The sequence below is a fragment of the Leucoraja erinacea genome, unplaced genomic scaffold, assembly GCF_028641065.1.
Source record: "Leucoraja erinacea ecotype New England unplaced genomic scaffold, Leri_hhj_1 Leri_109S, whole genome shotgun sequence".
In the NCBI taxonomy this organism is placed as follows: domain Eukaryota; kingdom Metazoa; phylum Chordata; class Chondrichthyes; order Rajiformes; family Rajidae; genus Leucoraja; species Leucoraja erinaceus.
The window spans coordinates 191835-206788 of NW_026575341.1; positions in this window are offsets into that span (position 1 = coordinate 191835).

Sequence of the window (14954 nt, forward strand, 5' to 3'; positions counted from 1 at the left end):
TTTCCCATTTCTCAGTTCCACCCAAATAGCCTCCCTAGCCGAGCACTCTAATCTATCCTGCCAAATCACTGCTGTAATATCTTCCCTGATAAGCAATGCAACACCTCCACCTCTTGCCCCTCTAATTCTATCACATCTGAAGCAACGAAATCCTGGAATATTTCGTTTCCAATCTCAGCCCTCCTGCAACCATGTTTCACTGATCGCCACAACACCATACTTCCAGGTGTCAATCCAGGCTCTAAGTTCATCCACCTTTCTTACAATGCTCCTAGCATTAAAATATACACATTTAGAAACCCACCCTTCTCTTATTCTTTTTTTTTTTTTTTTTTTTTTTTTTTTTTTTTTTTTTTTTTTTTTTTTTTTTTTTTTTTTTTTTTTTTTTTGTTTTTTTTTTTTTTTTTTTTTTTTTTTTTTTTTTTTTTTTTTTTTTTTTTTTTTTTTTTTTTTTTTTTTTTTTTTTTTTTTTTTTTTTTTTTTTTTTTTTTTGTTTTTTTTTTTTTTTTTTTTTTTTTTTTTTTTTTTTTTTTTTTTTTTTTTTTTTTTTTTTTTTTTTTTTTTGTTTTTTTTTTTTTTTTTTTTTTTTCTTTTATTGTCTTTTTTTCCTCTCTCCTACATTTTGGGTCAGAGTGCTACCATTCTCTGCCTCCTGCCTCACACACTGACTGCTAGCTTTCCCAATTTGAGTCCCTTCTCCCAACCCTACTAGTTTAAAGTCTCCCCAGTAGCGTTTGCAAATCTCCCCGCCAGGATATTGGTCCCCCTCTAGTTCAAGTGCAACCCGTCCTTTCTGTGAAGGTCGCACCTTCCCCAAAAGAGGTCCCAATGATCCAGAAACTTGAATCCATACCCACTGCATCAGTCCCTCGTCCACTCATTTATCCTCCACCTCGCTCCATTCCTACTCTCACTGCCGCGTGGCACAGGCAGTAATCCTGAGATTGTTACCTTTGCAGTCCTTCTCCTTAACTCTCTACCTAACTCCCTAAATTCTTCTTTCAGGACCTCTTCTCTTTTTTACCTATGTCGTTGGTGCCTATATGTACCACAACCCCAGGCTCCTCTTCCTCCCATTTCAGGATTTCTTGGACACGTTCAGACACATCCATGGCCCAGGCACCAGAGAGGCAAAGTACCATCCGGGTCTACTGTCTGCGTCCACAGAATCGCCTATCCGACCCCTGACTATAAAGTCCCCTATTACAATTGCCCTCCTCTTCTTATGCTTGCCCTTCTGAACAACAGGGCCGGTCATTGTGCCAGAGGCCCGGCCGCTGTCGCTGTCCCCAGGTAGGCTGTTTCCCCCACCCTTACTCAAACATGAATACTTATTTTCAAGGTGTACGGCCACCGGGGTACTCACCAGTCCCTGCCTCTGCCCATTGCCCTTCCTAACTGTGACCCCGTTTTCCGTCTCCCGTGGTCTTGGAGTGACCACCTCCCTGTAACTACTTTCTACGACCTCCTCGCTCTCCGTGAGCAGACAGAGGTCATCGAGTTGCTGCTCCAGGTTCCTAACACGTTCCCTTAGGAGCCCCATCTCGACGAACCAGGCGCAGATGTGGACGGCTGGAGGGCACTCAGACTCCATAACCTCCCACATCTGACATCCAGAACAGTAAACTGCCCTGGCCCTCATTCTCCCCCATATCCGAATACAATAAAGCCTTACCCGGGATACAAGCCAATCAGCTGCCTCCTCTAGTCCGTTCGACCAATCAGAGGTTTCCACCAGCCCCCTTAATTTGAAGTGTGATCTGCGAATGGAACGTTGCAGATTTGGCTCCTCTGTAACGGCTCCTGGGCCTCTGTTGAAGCAAGCCCCGCGATGGGTTTTACACTCACCACACGGACGTCGCTCCTCCCTCTGTAACGGCTCCTGGGCCTTAACTCCCAGAATCCTTAACTCCCAGAATCCTTAACCTGAAAGCAGAAATATAAACCCCGGAAGGTGCGACGTGTACAGAAAGGACGGGTTGCACTTGAACTCGAGGATACTGTTCATAGACCACAGTTCAGCCTTCAACACGATAGTCCCCACCAGACCTCAATCCCACACCCCCTGTTTTTTCCAGAATGGATCTGACTTTGCTCTGGGACAATAAGATTCTCCGCCTTCATCACTGCTGAGGAGTAACTTCCCAAAGTCTTTCGACACTCAGAGAACAGAAACGTTGCCGCCTGGAATATGTTCGAAGCAATTTCCAGTGACGTCAGTGAGTTCGTGAAAGCAGTCACGGACTTCATCGCAACAGTAACCGATAACATCGTCCCCACAGTAAGAGTAAGTACCATTCCGAACCAAAAACCCTGGGTAGACAGGTCTGTTCGTGTGGCCTTGAATGCTCGCACCGCTGCCTACAACTCGGGCCTGGCATCAGGAAACATGGACGTCTACAAGGCAGAGCCCTACCGACTGCGAAGGGTGGTGAAGGACGCAAAGAAGAGGTACAGAGACAAGATGGAGTTACAGATGGAGCAGCAGGGCACCAGAAGCCTGTGGCAGGGGCTACGGATTGTAACCAACTACCGGAGCACCCCTCCCTCATCCGAAAGTGCCGGCACCTCCCTAGCTGATGACCTGAACTCCTTTTACGATCGTTTCGAGAGGGGCAACACCACCCCAGGTCTGCCGACTATCGACAATACCGCCAGCGGGCTGGCTACCGAAGCTGAAGGGAGGAATGTGCACATATTCTCGCTGTCCGAGCATGACGTGAGGAGGGCTCTGACACGGGTGAACACGAGAAAAGCAGCAGCACCCAATGGCATCTCGGGGCGAGTACTCATGTCCTGTGCTACGCAGCTAGCTCCAGTGCTCACTACATTATTCAACTTCTCCCTGGACAAGTCCATGGTCCCTGCCTGCTTCAAAAAATCCATCATTGTACCAGTACCAAAAAATGCCTCCCCAGCCTGTCTGAATGACTACCGTCCAGTGGCCCTTACCTCGGTAGTCATGAAATGCTTTGAGAGGCTGGTGAAGAAACACATCTGCGCCTTCCTCCCTGAGAACATGGACCCGTTGCAGTTCGCATACCGTCCGAACAGATCCACGGACGATGCGGTCTCCCATGTCTTGCCCACTGCTCTCTCCCATCTGGACAGCCAGAAGGGGGGCTACGTGAGGATGCTGTTCATAGACTACAGTTCAGCCTTCAACACGATAGTCCCCACCAGACTCGCCGGGAAGCTAATGGAATTTGGGCTCAACACCTCCCTGTGTGCCTGGGTCCTGGACTTTCTCACCGCCAGGCCCCAGGTAGTCAAGATGGGAGGGAATACATCGAAGTCCCTCAGCCTGAGCACAGGATCGCCCCAGGGCTGCGTCCTCAGCCCCCTATTGTACTCCCTGTACACACATGACTGTGTGGCTAGGTTCAGCTCCAACTCAATAATTAAGTTTGCTGATGACACTGTGGTGATCTCAGACAACGACGAGAAGGCCTACCGGGAGGAGGTGGCTGATCTAGCACTCTGGTGCCAGGATAACAGCACCTCTTGAACATCCAAAAAACGAAGGAGCTGATCACGGACTTTAGGAGGGCACATCATCCGAGGTGGTACACTCCATTGAGGATAAATGGGGATCCTGTGGATAGGGTGAACTGTTTTAAATATCTGGGAGTCCACATCTCCGAGGATATGACATGGGCCTCACACGCCTCAGCACTCGTGAGTAAGGCAAGGCAGCGCCTTTACCACCTGAGGCAATTTAGGAAATTCAGAGTGTCTCCGAGGATCCTCCAGTGCTTCTACGCAGCGGCGGTGGGAAGCATCTTGTGCGGGAATATTACCATCTGGTTTAGGAATTGCTCTGCCCAGGACAAGAAGGCTGTGCAGAGAGTAGTGCGTTCGGCCGAACGCACTATGGGAACTTCACTTGCCCCTCTGCAGGGACTATACATCAGGAGGTGCAACTCCAGAGCCAACAATATCATGAGAGACCCCTTCCACCCCTGCAACGGACTGTTCCAGCTGCTACGGTCAGGCAAACGCCTCCATTGCCATGCGGTGAGAACGGAGAGGTTGAGAAGGAGTTTCTTCCCAGAGGCCATTCGGACTGTAAACGCATATCTTACCAGGGACTAACTCTACTCATTATTTATTATGTAAAATAATATGTGTGTTTATGATTGTGTTTATAGTTTGTTTGGTTGTTTGGTTGTTTGGCTTTTTGCACAAAAGCCCGCGAGCATTGCCACTTTCATTTCACTGCACATCTCGTATGTGTATGTGATAAATAAACTTGACTTGACTTGACTTAGAATTGTCCTAAACCTAAACGTAGATAAAACGGTGAATGATACAAGTTAAAGTTACATTTATTGTCACATACACCAATTGGTGCAGTGAAATTTGAGTTACCATACAGCCACACAAATAAAATAAAATGAACTCAACATTATAGAGTTTCACATGAACATCTCCCACAGCGGAATCAACGTTTCCCACAGTGAGGGAAGGCAATAAGGTTCAACTCTTGTTTACCCGTGGTAGCGGCCTCTTCGAGCCCTCCGCAGTCGCCGCTACGAGCGACCCGATGTCCAGGCCTTCTCGCCGGGATGATCGAAGCACCGGCTTCGGAACGGAAGAACACGCTCAGCGGCCTGCATTTTAGAATCGCCCACTTCATAGCGGAGACCGGGGCTTCGGAAATCCACAGACCGAGCTGGGCGGAGATCCAGTACTGGCGATCCTCGGCGAAAGATCCCAGGACTCCGCGATGTTAAAGTCAGCGCCGCCCGCGGCTGGAGGCTCCGCAGGCCACAGCTCCGCGGGGTTAACAGGCCTAACACTTCGGAGCTCCACACGGCGACCCCCGGTAAGGCATTGTGGCGATATATACTGAGGGATGGAAATTGGGAGAGGCGGCATTGTTCCAGCAACGGGGATAATGTTTCAAACTCCATCAGATCCAACTCTCCACCTCATGTTGTCTTTCTGATATCCTTCAATCCGCTTCACTGAGCAAGACAATCCCGAATTCCGGGGACCCTCTCAGGGCTTCTGCTGCCCTGTTCGACTGGACTGGGCGACCTTTATCCACAGGTTGAGGAATGAATTCAACAGATAACCTGACAAAATTGCTCATCCACTCTTCTCTGCTACTTAATATGATCGCGGCTCAACTGACTGTGACCTCAATCCCACACTACCGGTGACCCCGGTAACCATGTTGTCTAGAATGGATCTGACTTTACTCTGGGACAATAAGCTGCTCTGCCTTCATCATTTCTGAGGACCAACGTCCCAAATTTCACGACACTCAGAGAATAGAATCTTTGCCGCCTCAGAATTGTTCAAAACTTAGATAGAATGGTGAATGATACAGCACAGCTCCCTCCTCCCTTTCTCTTTCTCTCCATCCTTACTGCCGCCACTCTCTCTGAACTGTCACTCTCTCTCCTGCCCTCTCTATTCTCCCTCTCTGTGCCGCGCTCTCTGTCAACCTTTCTCCCTTTACCCCTCCCTCCCCTCTCACTCGCACTGCTTCTCTCTCTCCGTTTCTCCGGGCCCCTGACCCTTTCCCATCTCCATGTTGCCAACCCACTTGCTTTGAACTCTCTTCTCTCTTCATCTTCTCTCCCTTTAGTAGTTCACTCTCCATCCCATCTCTCATCTTCTCCTCTATTTCTCTGCCCTTCATCTTTGTTCTTCCGATCTCTCTCTCCATTTTCCACAATTTCTCCTGCTCTCCCTAACCTCTCTCTCCGTCGATTTCCTTGGGAAGTGCGGGTAAAACGGTTAGCCACAATGGGACGGAACAATTGGAGCTATATTCTTCCGTCGCACACCAGGAGCCCTTCCAGGTGAGACTGAGGTTCACCTGCAACTCCATCTGGTCCCATCTACTGGAAGCTGTACACCTAATCTGGCTTCTGTTACATCGGCGTGGTCAAGCGCAGATTCGGCGATCGTATCACCGAACACTTACCTTGTTCCGCCAAGACCTGCCGCATCTTCCCGTTGTTAACCATTGTAACTCCCTTTCGCACACTGATCTTTCCGTCCTGGGCCTCCTCCATTGCCAGAGTGAGGGAGCATGCAAACTGAAATAAGGCCACTTCATATTCCGCTTTGTTCACTTACAACCTAACGACATGAACATTGAATTTTACTTCGGAGTCACGTGAGTGATTACGTGAAGAACCCGCCTCAGGACGCATGTGCGGCATTACGTTTCAGCAGGCAACAGCGGCAGGCGGGAGACAGGGCTCCCGCAACAACCAGAAAAACTACGCTTTAGGTAAGTACTTACCTTTATTTTAACAGCCCCTCGCGTCTGCTTGTTCCCCGCAGGGCATGCAAGCGGCCCCCTTGGACTCCGGGGAAGGAGTGTTCCGTTCGCGGGAGGGGGGGGGGAAAAGACGCCACCAGGACCGCACACACGGCGGACCATGGACTGGGAGCTGTGCCGGTGCCGGTGCCGGTACCACTCCACAGGGGTGACAACGGGAAGACGGCGCTAGCACTCGTTGGAGCTTCCACTCAGTCCTCGCTCGCCCCTCGAGTAGCTGACCAGGTGAAGGCAGGCAGGCGGGCGGGCAGAGGCTTCCGACCATTCGGAGCCGATGAGGGGGACCCACTACGCAATGTTGGCGTGGAGTGCGCTGCAGCCCGAGTGCAGGAGAGCAGCAGCCGGAGTGCAGGAGAGAGAGAGGAGGAGAGAGAGGCGCACCGCGGCAGGACCGCTAACCAGCGCCCCGCTCCCGACACTGCACCAAGCCCGTCAGCACTTCAGCAGCGGGCTGGGGAAAACGCTGCACTTGCCCGCTCGACGGAGGAACGTCTCATTGCGACACCGCGACCGAGCCCAGCCCGCTAGCGCCTGAGCAGCGGGCTGGATGTATGCAAAACCGGCCGGGGGTGCCGACATCGGACGGGGACGTCTCTCCACCCAGGAGGGGGGGAGACAGCCGCCTGAGCTGCAGGAGCGGCTCTTGGCATTGGAGAGGTGAGTTACAGTTGTGTTTTTGCAGGTTTCAGGAACACAATGCAGAAAACTCTCAAAGAAAAACTGCCCCGCTCCAACTCAACCAGCGGGGCAGCAACCGGCGGCAGCGTCGCTCTCAGAGCGGTTTCGCTATCCCTGAGACCGAGCCAAGCCCAGTCTCGCCAGAACCTGCACGGCGGACTGGGAAAGCGGCCAGGAAGCCAAACGGTCGGTCGTCTCCGATTCGTCGGAGGGGGACATGTCTCCACCAAAGCAGAAGAGAGACAGCCGCCTGAGCTGCATTTAGCAGCTCCTGGAGGAGATGGAACACCGGGAACAGCAGCGCTCCCGGCGAGACAGGACAGGTACCTCCTCCATAGTGTCGCGTCAGGTACTGCCCTTTGCTACCCTCATACCACGGACTGGAGCAGGAGGCTAGCATTGGTGACCAGGGCAGGGCTGGTCTGGAAATGGGGCAGGCGGACGAAATCGGGAGTATGCATGGGGTGCAGGATCAGGAACAGCTGTTGGGTGTGTTGGACCGCTTCGTAGCAACCCCACGGGCTGAAGCACCACTGGAGCCAAAAAAGGCAGCCAGTATTAATCACCTATCCAACAAACCTCTACTGAAGAAGGTGCTCGCCGAGGTGCTGCAAGAATATACAGCACCAGAGAAATGTGAGGCCCTTAAGGGAAAAAAGCCTCAACAGCAAAATCTGGGAAAATGTGGGGGCCCTTATGCGGGCATAAAAACTCAAGCTACAGCGGATCCTAAGGCTCCTGACGTCAGCTATCACAGCCTATGCTCGTTCTGTGGAGACAACGAAGATGAATACATACCAGGATGTGCTGGTATTAATGTGTACCACACAATTCGAACTAAACAATCTCCGGAGGGAAATATAAGACCTGCCCTCAATCCCAAAATTTGCAGGCTTGTGTAAAGCCCCAGCTGCGGAGGCAGACTCACTGCCATTTGGGAGAGATCTGAACAAAAAGCTGAAGGAGATGGAAGAGGCATCAAAAACCTTCGGCATCATGAGGGCAGGCCCCGGGACGAGCAAACCACGACCTCCGATACCCAAGCGGCAGCACCCCACGGCATCCACCAGTCGACGTCTAGAATATGGGACTGGTGAACGCTTGGGGCCGCATTATCCCCAAAGATCTTTTAGATCAGGGCCCGCCGCGGACCCACTGGAAAATGCGCCTCCCCCCCAACGTCGCTAGCACGTCGTCAGAACTAGGTACTCAGAAAACAGAAAAGACAAAACCGCCAATAACCATGGAGGTAGGTGGGTCTGGTTCCTACCAGGATATAGAGCTCTTTTCTGGACTATCTTGGGTTTCATATTAATTCAGTCCACGTGACTATAATGTTGCCAAGAGACAACATAGTTGAATTGGCACAAACAAGCAACAAATTAATGGTCAACAAACTACCAACTACTCGACAAGTAACAGAGTAATTGGAAAAATGGTAGCATTTCTGTCTACATGATTCGGACCTTAGTATCAAAAACGACATACAGGTTGTCATTGAATGTCTCATGAAGTTACCCACTGAAGTAATATCAGAAAGACAGTGGTGGGGTTACCACTTATACTGGGCATTAATTATCTAAAAATGTTTGGGTGAATTTTATGGATTTAAAGCACTTGCATGTACGGTTATAAATAGACTACACTACGGTGGTGGCCTACATTAACCATATGGGCGGCATAAAGTCGGTATCATGCGACAAATTGGTCAAAACCATTTGGCAATGGTGCGTCCAAAGATGTATTTGATTATCAGCAACTTACCTGCCAGGTAAGCTAAATTCAGTGACAGACACCAGGTCACATAAATTTAATGACAACATCGATTAGATGTTTTTATAAAAAAGTTTTAATAAAACTATCAAGCTATATGATACGCCAGATATCGATTATCTGCATCAACGCTAAATCACCAGGTGTTTGGGGATGTCCTATGTATGTCGCGTGGAAACCAGACCCTGGCGCAGCAAATGCGTTCGCGCTGGATTGGTGAAATTATTTCTATGTATTTCTTCCCTTCTGCCTCATCAAGTCGAGGACTACGCACAGTACAAAAGGACTCTGCTTCAGGTATTTTGATAGTACCTGACGGACTTACGCAGCCATGGTTCCCAATACTCCATGACATGGTTGTTGAAACTTTGATGGGATTCCCCAGTGACCCAGAATTATTAACACTCGGAGCCGGGCACAAGTCATCTGTGCCATGGGAAATTCAAGCTCCTGGGGTGCAGATTCTGCACAGGCCACATCTGGGACTGGGATTGTTATACCGAACCGTCGACACCATGTCAGCATCCTTCTGAACATCCACTGGACTACAGCACTTGTCCAGCATCAAGAGAAGTACTGCAAGGATACAGGGATAACCTACTCAACTGTTACAGTTACTACGAACTGGAATTCCTGGTGAACCTTCATCATGATGAAGGATTCGGCTACAGTACCATCAACACAGCTAGAATTGCCCTGCCTGTTTTTTCAAAACAGCTACAGGACAACAGGCCATGGGGTCACACTGGCTGGTGGTAAATCTTTGAAGGGTATTACAACTCTAAACCCCTAGACCAGGTACACCCATATATGGGATGTCACAGTGGTACTACCATACCTCAGGGGATACCCACCAGCCAGATCCCTCAACCTGAACCATCTATGCTCTAAACACATATGTTGAGGGCACTCGGAGCAGCACAGAGGGTCCAGTCACTACTCCTATTGCAACTGGACACCATGCTCATAGCTTCAGAACAGATCTCTATCATTGTCCAGGGAATGGTCAAACCATTATCCAGGTACACCTTATCCAGTCATAAAATCCGGGTTTACCCGCCAGAAAACACGATAATGTGCCATGATCCTATTACCTTACATAGACACAACCTAAATATTCGAGGGAGATGAAAAGCCTTGTGGGTTGGTCACAAATAACCTTGTGGTCGGGTAACGAGCCTTTTTTGGGATGGCTCAAGCAGGTACTAAAGCTCCTGGGATAAAACTAACATGTACAAAGTTTTCATTCCACAGGACAAGCTTCCACTTCAACGGCAAAAGAATGGACGTGCCTATAAACCACATCCTGGCTACAGCAGAATGGTGGGGGTAAAACGTTCAGAGAAAGAATTTATTATAAACTGTTGACAAAACCTGTTTTTTTATTTGCAGGAAAGATTCCAAACGGCAAATATTTAAATTAGCCCAGGGGAGCATTTAAATTTCTTCATTGTTATTGTAAAAATACCATTGTGTTTTTCTATAAACAGATTCATTGGTTGATTACGATAACACACTTCCTCCCTCAAAGACGTCGGCAGTGGTGTAGTAATAGCTGTTACACGGTTTGAAATCACAGAGCTTTGAAATCTTCACGTAGTCACTCACGTGACTCCGAAGTAAAATAGTAAGATTAAACGAGAACTTACCAGTTTGAAGTTTGATCTGTATTTTATGAGGAGTTACGATGAGGGATTACGTGCCCTCCGCTCCCACCCTCATTATATGGATCAAACTGATAAATTGATATCTCTATTTTCGTTACTATGTTACTTCAAATACTTGTGTCTATCTGTGATTCCACACCGCTGCTTTGAAGTATGCCGCACATGCGTCCTGAGGCGAGTTCTTCACGTAATCCCTCATCGTAACTCCTCATAAAATACAGATCAAACTTCAAACTGGTAAATTCTCGTTTAATCTTACTATTATACAATGTTAGGTAACTAACGTGACAATTCCCGCTTCCCCACGCTCTTCCTCGCGCCTCACCCGGACTCCCACCTGTTCATCCCCTCCACCTCCCCTCCACCGATATTCATTCCCTCTCTTTATAATTCCATCTTCTTCAATCCTAATCTCACATCTTTCATTTTTCTAGTCTAGTCTCAACCACGCATCGGCTCATCATTCATTTCACTCACTCACTGATATCTCGCTTTGTCCTGCCTCCCCCTGTTCCAGCCTTCTCCCCTTTCCACCGCAATCAGTTTGAAGGGGGGTTCCGAGCGAAAAGGCCACCTATCAATGTTCTTGGAGGCGTAGGAAGTTCGGCATGGCCCCTACAACTCTCAGCAACTTCTACAGATGCACCTTAAGAGGCATCTTATCAAGATGCATCACAGTTTGGTTCGGGAAAATCTCCATCAAAGGTCGCAGCGAATTGTGAACGTGGCCCAACCATCACTTAAAGCAACGTCTCTTCTATTGACTCAATGTATACATCACGCTGCCTCGGCAAGGACGTGTCGCACATTGGCCATTTCCTCTTCGCTCCTCTCTCATCAGGCAAATGGTATAGAAGTGTTAAAACGCACACATGTGGCGGCACCTGGTGGCCAGCGACGGGCATAGCGAATCCTCGGCTCATGAAGAAGGAGGTGAGCGTCTCGGGGTGGGAGGCGTTTGGTCATAGGGACTGGCCCGGGGTATTTAATATCGGGTAACGACCGGTCACGGGGTTGTACTTGGAAGCAGCAGGTAATACAAACACATTTCGTTCTCATATCTTTGTTTTCGCCTCATTGTTAGCTGGACTCCTGGAGTCCCCGTTACAGTAGTGACCCCGACGGCCAGGAGTGGAATCCAGGACAAAGTTCACGGGAAAATGTGCAGCGCTCAACCCGCCGCTGCATCCTTTGAAGCCGAGCTCAAGGCCGTCGCCCTGAAACTGACCACGCAGCAGTCAGGTAGAATCCCAGTTCCACGTCCGCCGCATAACGGTCAACGAGACCCGGTACCAATACGTGGTAGAGGCTCGCGACCAGAAAACGGCCGGTCGGGTTGTGCCGTACCTGGATAATCCGCCAGCGGCAGTTAAGTACGCAGTCCTCAAGGAGCTGCTGCTCCGGATCGCCGACCGAGCCGCATGGAGCGCGCCTCTCGGGTTCTCAACATCGGCAAAAGGGAGATAGGGAGGGTTCTGTGGCACAGAGAAACTGAGGGAGAGATGCAGTGAGAGTGAGAGGGGAGAGAGGGGCAAAGGTTGGCAGAGAGAGCGTGGCGCAGAGAGGGAGGATAGAGAGGATAGGAGAGAGAGTGACATTTCAGAGAGAGTGACAGAAGTAAGGATGGAGGGAGAGAGAAAGAGAGGAGGAAGCTGTGCTGTGCAATAGAGTGGTGGCTTCATGGGGTGTGGCAGACGCACCAGCAGCTGTCTGTCCTTTCACCCTTTTTGTTATTTTTAGTCTGTCTAAAAATATGTATTTTGAGGTATTTTCGTTTTTTTTAAATGTGAGGGTGGGGGAGAGGGGAAACTGCTTCCGAAGGGTTTCGGCCCGAAACGTTGCCTATTTCCTTCGCTCCATAGATGCTGCTGCACCCCCTGAGTTTCTCCAGCTTTTCTGTGTAACCTCCAAGTCACTACCTGGTCGAGGATGCGTCTTTTCTCCGAGTCACATCTACGCGCCCTCGTCGCGGCCTACCATCTGGATTGGCGGGGCCTTTCCTGCCGGACACCGGCAGAGCATCAGCCGCGGCGCAGCGCCGAATCCATTGCGGGGGGCGACGTCTTACCGGGGGTCACCGTGTGGAGCTCCGGAGTGTTGGGCCTGCCGAATTAAACACCGTGGAGCTGTGGTCTGCGGAGCCTCCAGCCGCGGGCGGCGCTCAGTTTAACATCGCGGAGTCCTGGGATCTTTCGCCGAGGATCGTCAGTGCAAGAGATCCGCCCAGCTCGGCCTGTGGATTTCGGAAGCCGCGGTCTCCGCTATGAAGTGGCCGATTCTAAAATGTAGCCCGCTGAGAGTGTGCTTCCATTCCGAAGCCGGTGCTTCGATCATCCCGGCGAGATCGCCTGCACATCGGGCCGCCCGTAGCGGCGATTGCGGAGGGCTCAAAGAGGCCCCGACCACGGGTGAACAAGAGTAAGATGACTGAACTTTATTGCCATCCCTCACAGTGGGAAACGTTGATTCCGCTGTGGGAGATGTTCATGTGAAACTATAGTGTTGTGTTTATTTTAATTTATTTGAGTGGCCGTATGGTAACTCAAATTTCACTACACAGGAGCTCCATTCCTCCTATTGGAGCGGGTGGCTGATGGTTCCCTCCTCGCTTTTTACCCCGTCGCCTTATCTCTTTTCCCCTGAAGCAGGCAGGTCGGGCACAGTCGGAGCCGGCTCTCACGTTGTTAAACATGCAGCCACGCACCGACTTTAACACTCCTAAAATTTAGCTGAAAGTCGAGCCGGTGTTCAGCACCGGAGACCGTGTTCGGTAATGCACAGTGTCCATTCCTTTCTCGTTCCGCAGTGAATTTAGTGGCGATTGTGATCCTCTCCCGGGGAAAATCCGGCCTCTCCACCTGCACCACTCGCTACCTGGTGGCCATGGCAGCGGCCGATCTACTGGGCCTGATCATCGCGGTCATTTTGTATCAGCTCCGATATTATTATTTTTCTTGGAGTTTCCTGTCCATCACCCCTATGCGTCGTGTTTTCAATATACTGACTGTTCTGTCTGGTTCACCGTCACTTCCACCTTTGATCGGTTTGTCACCATTTGCTGCCAGAAGCTGAAAACTAAATATTGCAACCGGAAAAGTGCGACTCCGGTTCTCGCATCAGCCGGCGTTCTGCTCTGTCTGAAAAACTTTCCCCGCTACTTCACAAAGGATCCCCGGAGAATCATCGACATTGTCCCGTGGGGCTGTCGCTCGGTGGTCAGTTTTTACACTGACCCCGGGTGGGTGGCATTTGACTGGTTCGACACGGTTTCAACGCCGTTCCTCCCTTTCGCTGTAATCCTGCTGCTCAACGCTCTGACAGTCCGCCACATTATAGTGGACAGTCGGGTCCGTAAGGGGCTGAGGAGTGAGAGCAAGGGGGAGAACCGCAGTGACCCGGAGGTGGAGAGCAGGAAGAGGTCTGTGGTTTTACTTTTCACCTTCTCCGGTAGCTTCATCCTCCTGTGGCTGACGTATGTTGAAAACTTTGTCTATTATCAAATCACAGGAATTGAAAATGATCGGAATGATCCGCAATGGATCTTTAACAACGTCGGGTATTTGCTGAGTAACCTCAGCTGCTGCACGAACACATTTATTTACGCGGTGACCCAGTCCAAGTTCAGGGAGCAGGTGAAGTGCGCGGTGAAATATCCGCTCACCTCAGTGCTTCGGCTCCTTTATAAATCCACGCCCAGAGCGCATCCCAGAGGCGGAGGCAGTCTCTCCGCTCCGGGCTCCGGCTCCTGACATTCACCGCCGGAGCCATGAGGGAGGAGCTGGCCAAATTTGATTGGAAAGATACCCTTGTTTTTATTTATCAAAAAATGAATTCAATTATTAAATAATACTATGTACACTACAATAAAACAAACCAGAACCCACCACCATAAAACACTACAAACAATGACCCTAAATAAACTACTATACAACTATATTACAATCCTTATTGAGGATGCATTAAACCCCCTGCGGTGCCCAGCGGTCCCGCAAATCCCCCAGGGTGCCAGTGGACAGGGCGTAGTCACCTTCTAACCCCACCCGGGCGCGGACGAAACCCCGGGAAGGGGGCAGGCAACCGGCTGTAGAACCCTCTTCCGCCTGGCGCCGTGACTCGCGGATGGCCAGCTGGGCCAGGCCCAGGAGCAACCCAACGGGGACATATTCAGCCCTACCCTCTCCCCTACGCACAGGGTGTCCAAAGATAAGGTTGATGGGTGACATATGCAGCCAGAAGGCAAGGAGCGGCCGCCTTAGGTATTGAAACAGTGGCTGAAGCCCACACACTCCATATCCACGCGGTATACGGACTCTTCCAGCCCGCAAAAGTGGCAGGGTGGAAAGATACCCTAGCAGGGATGACAGTGGAACAACAATGGTAGGTATTTCTGGGAATAATACAGAAGGTGCAGGATCAGTTCATTTCAAAGCGGAAGAAAGATTCCAAGGGGAGTAAGGGGCTACCCTAGCTGATTAGGGAAGTCAGGGACAGTACAAAAATAAAAGAAAACAAGCACAACATAGCAAAGCTGA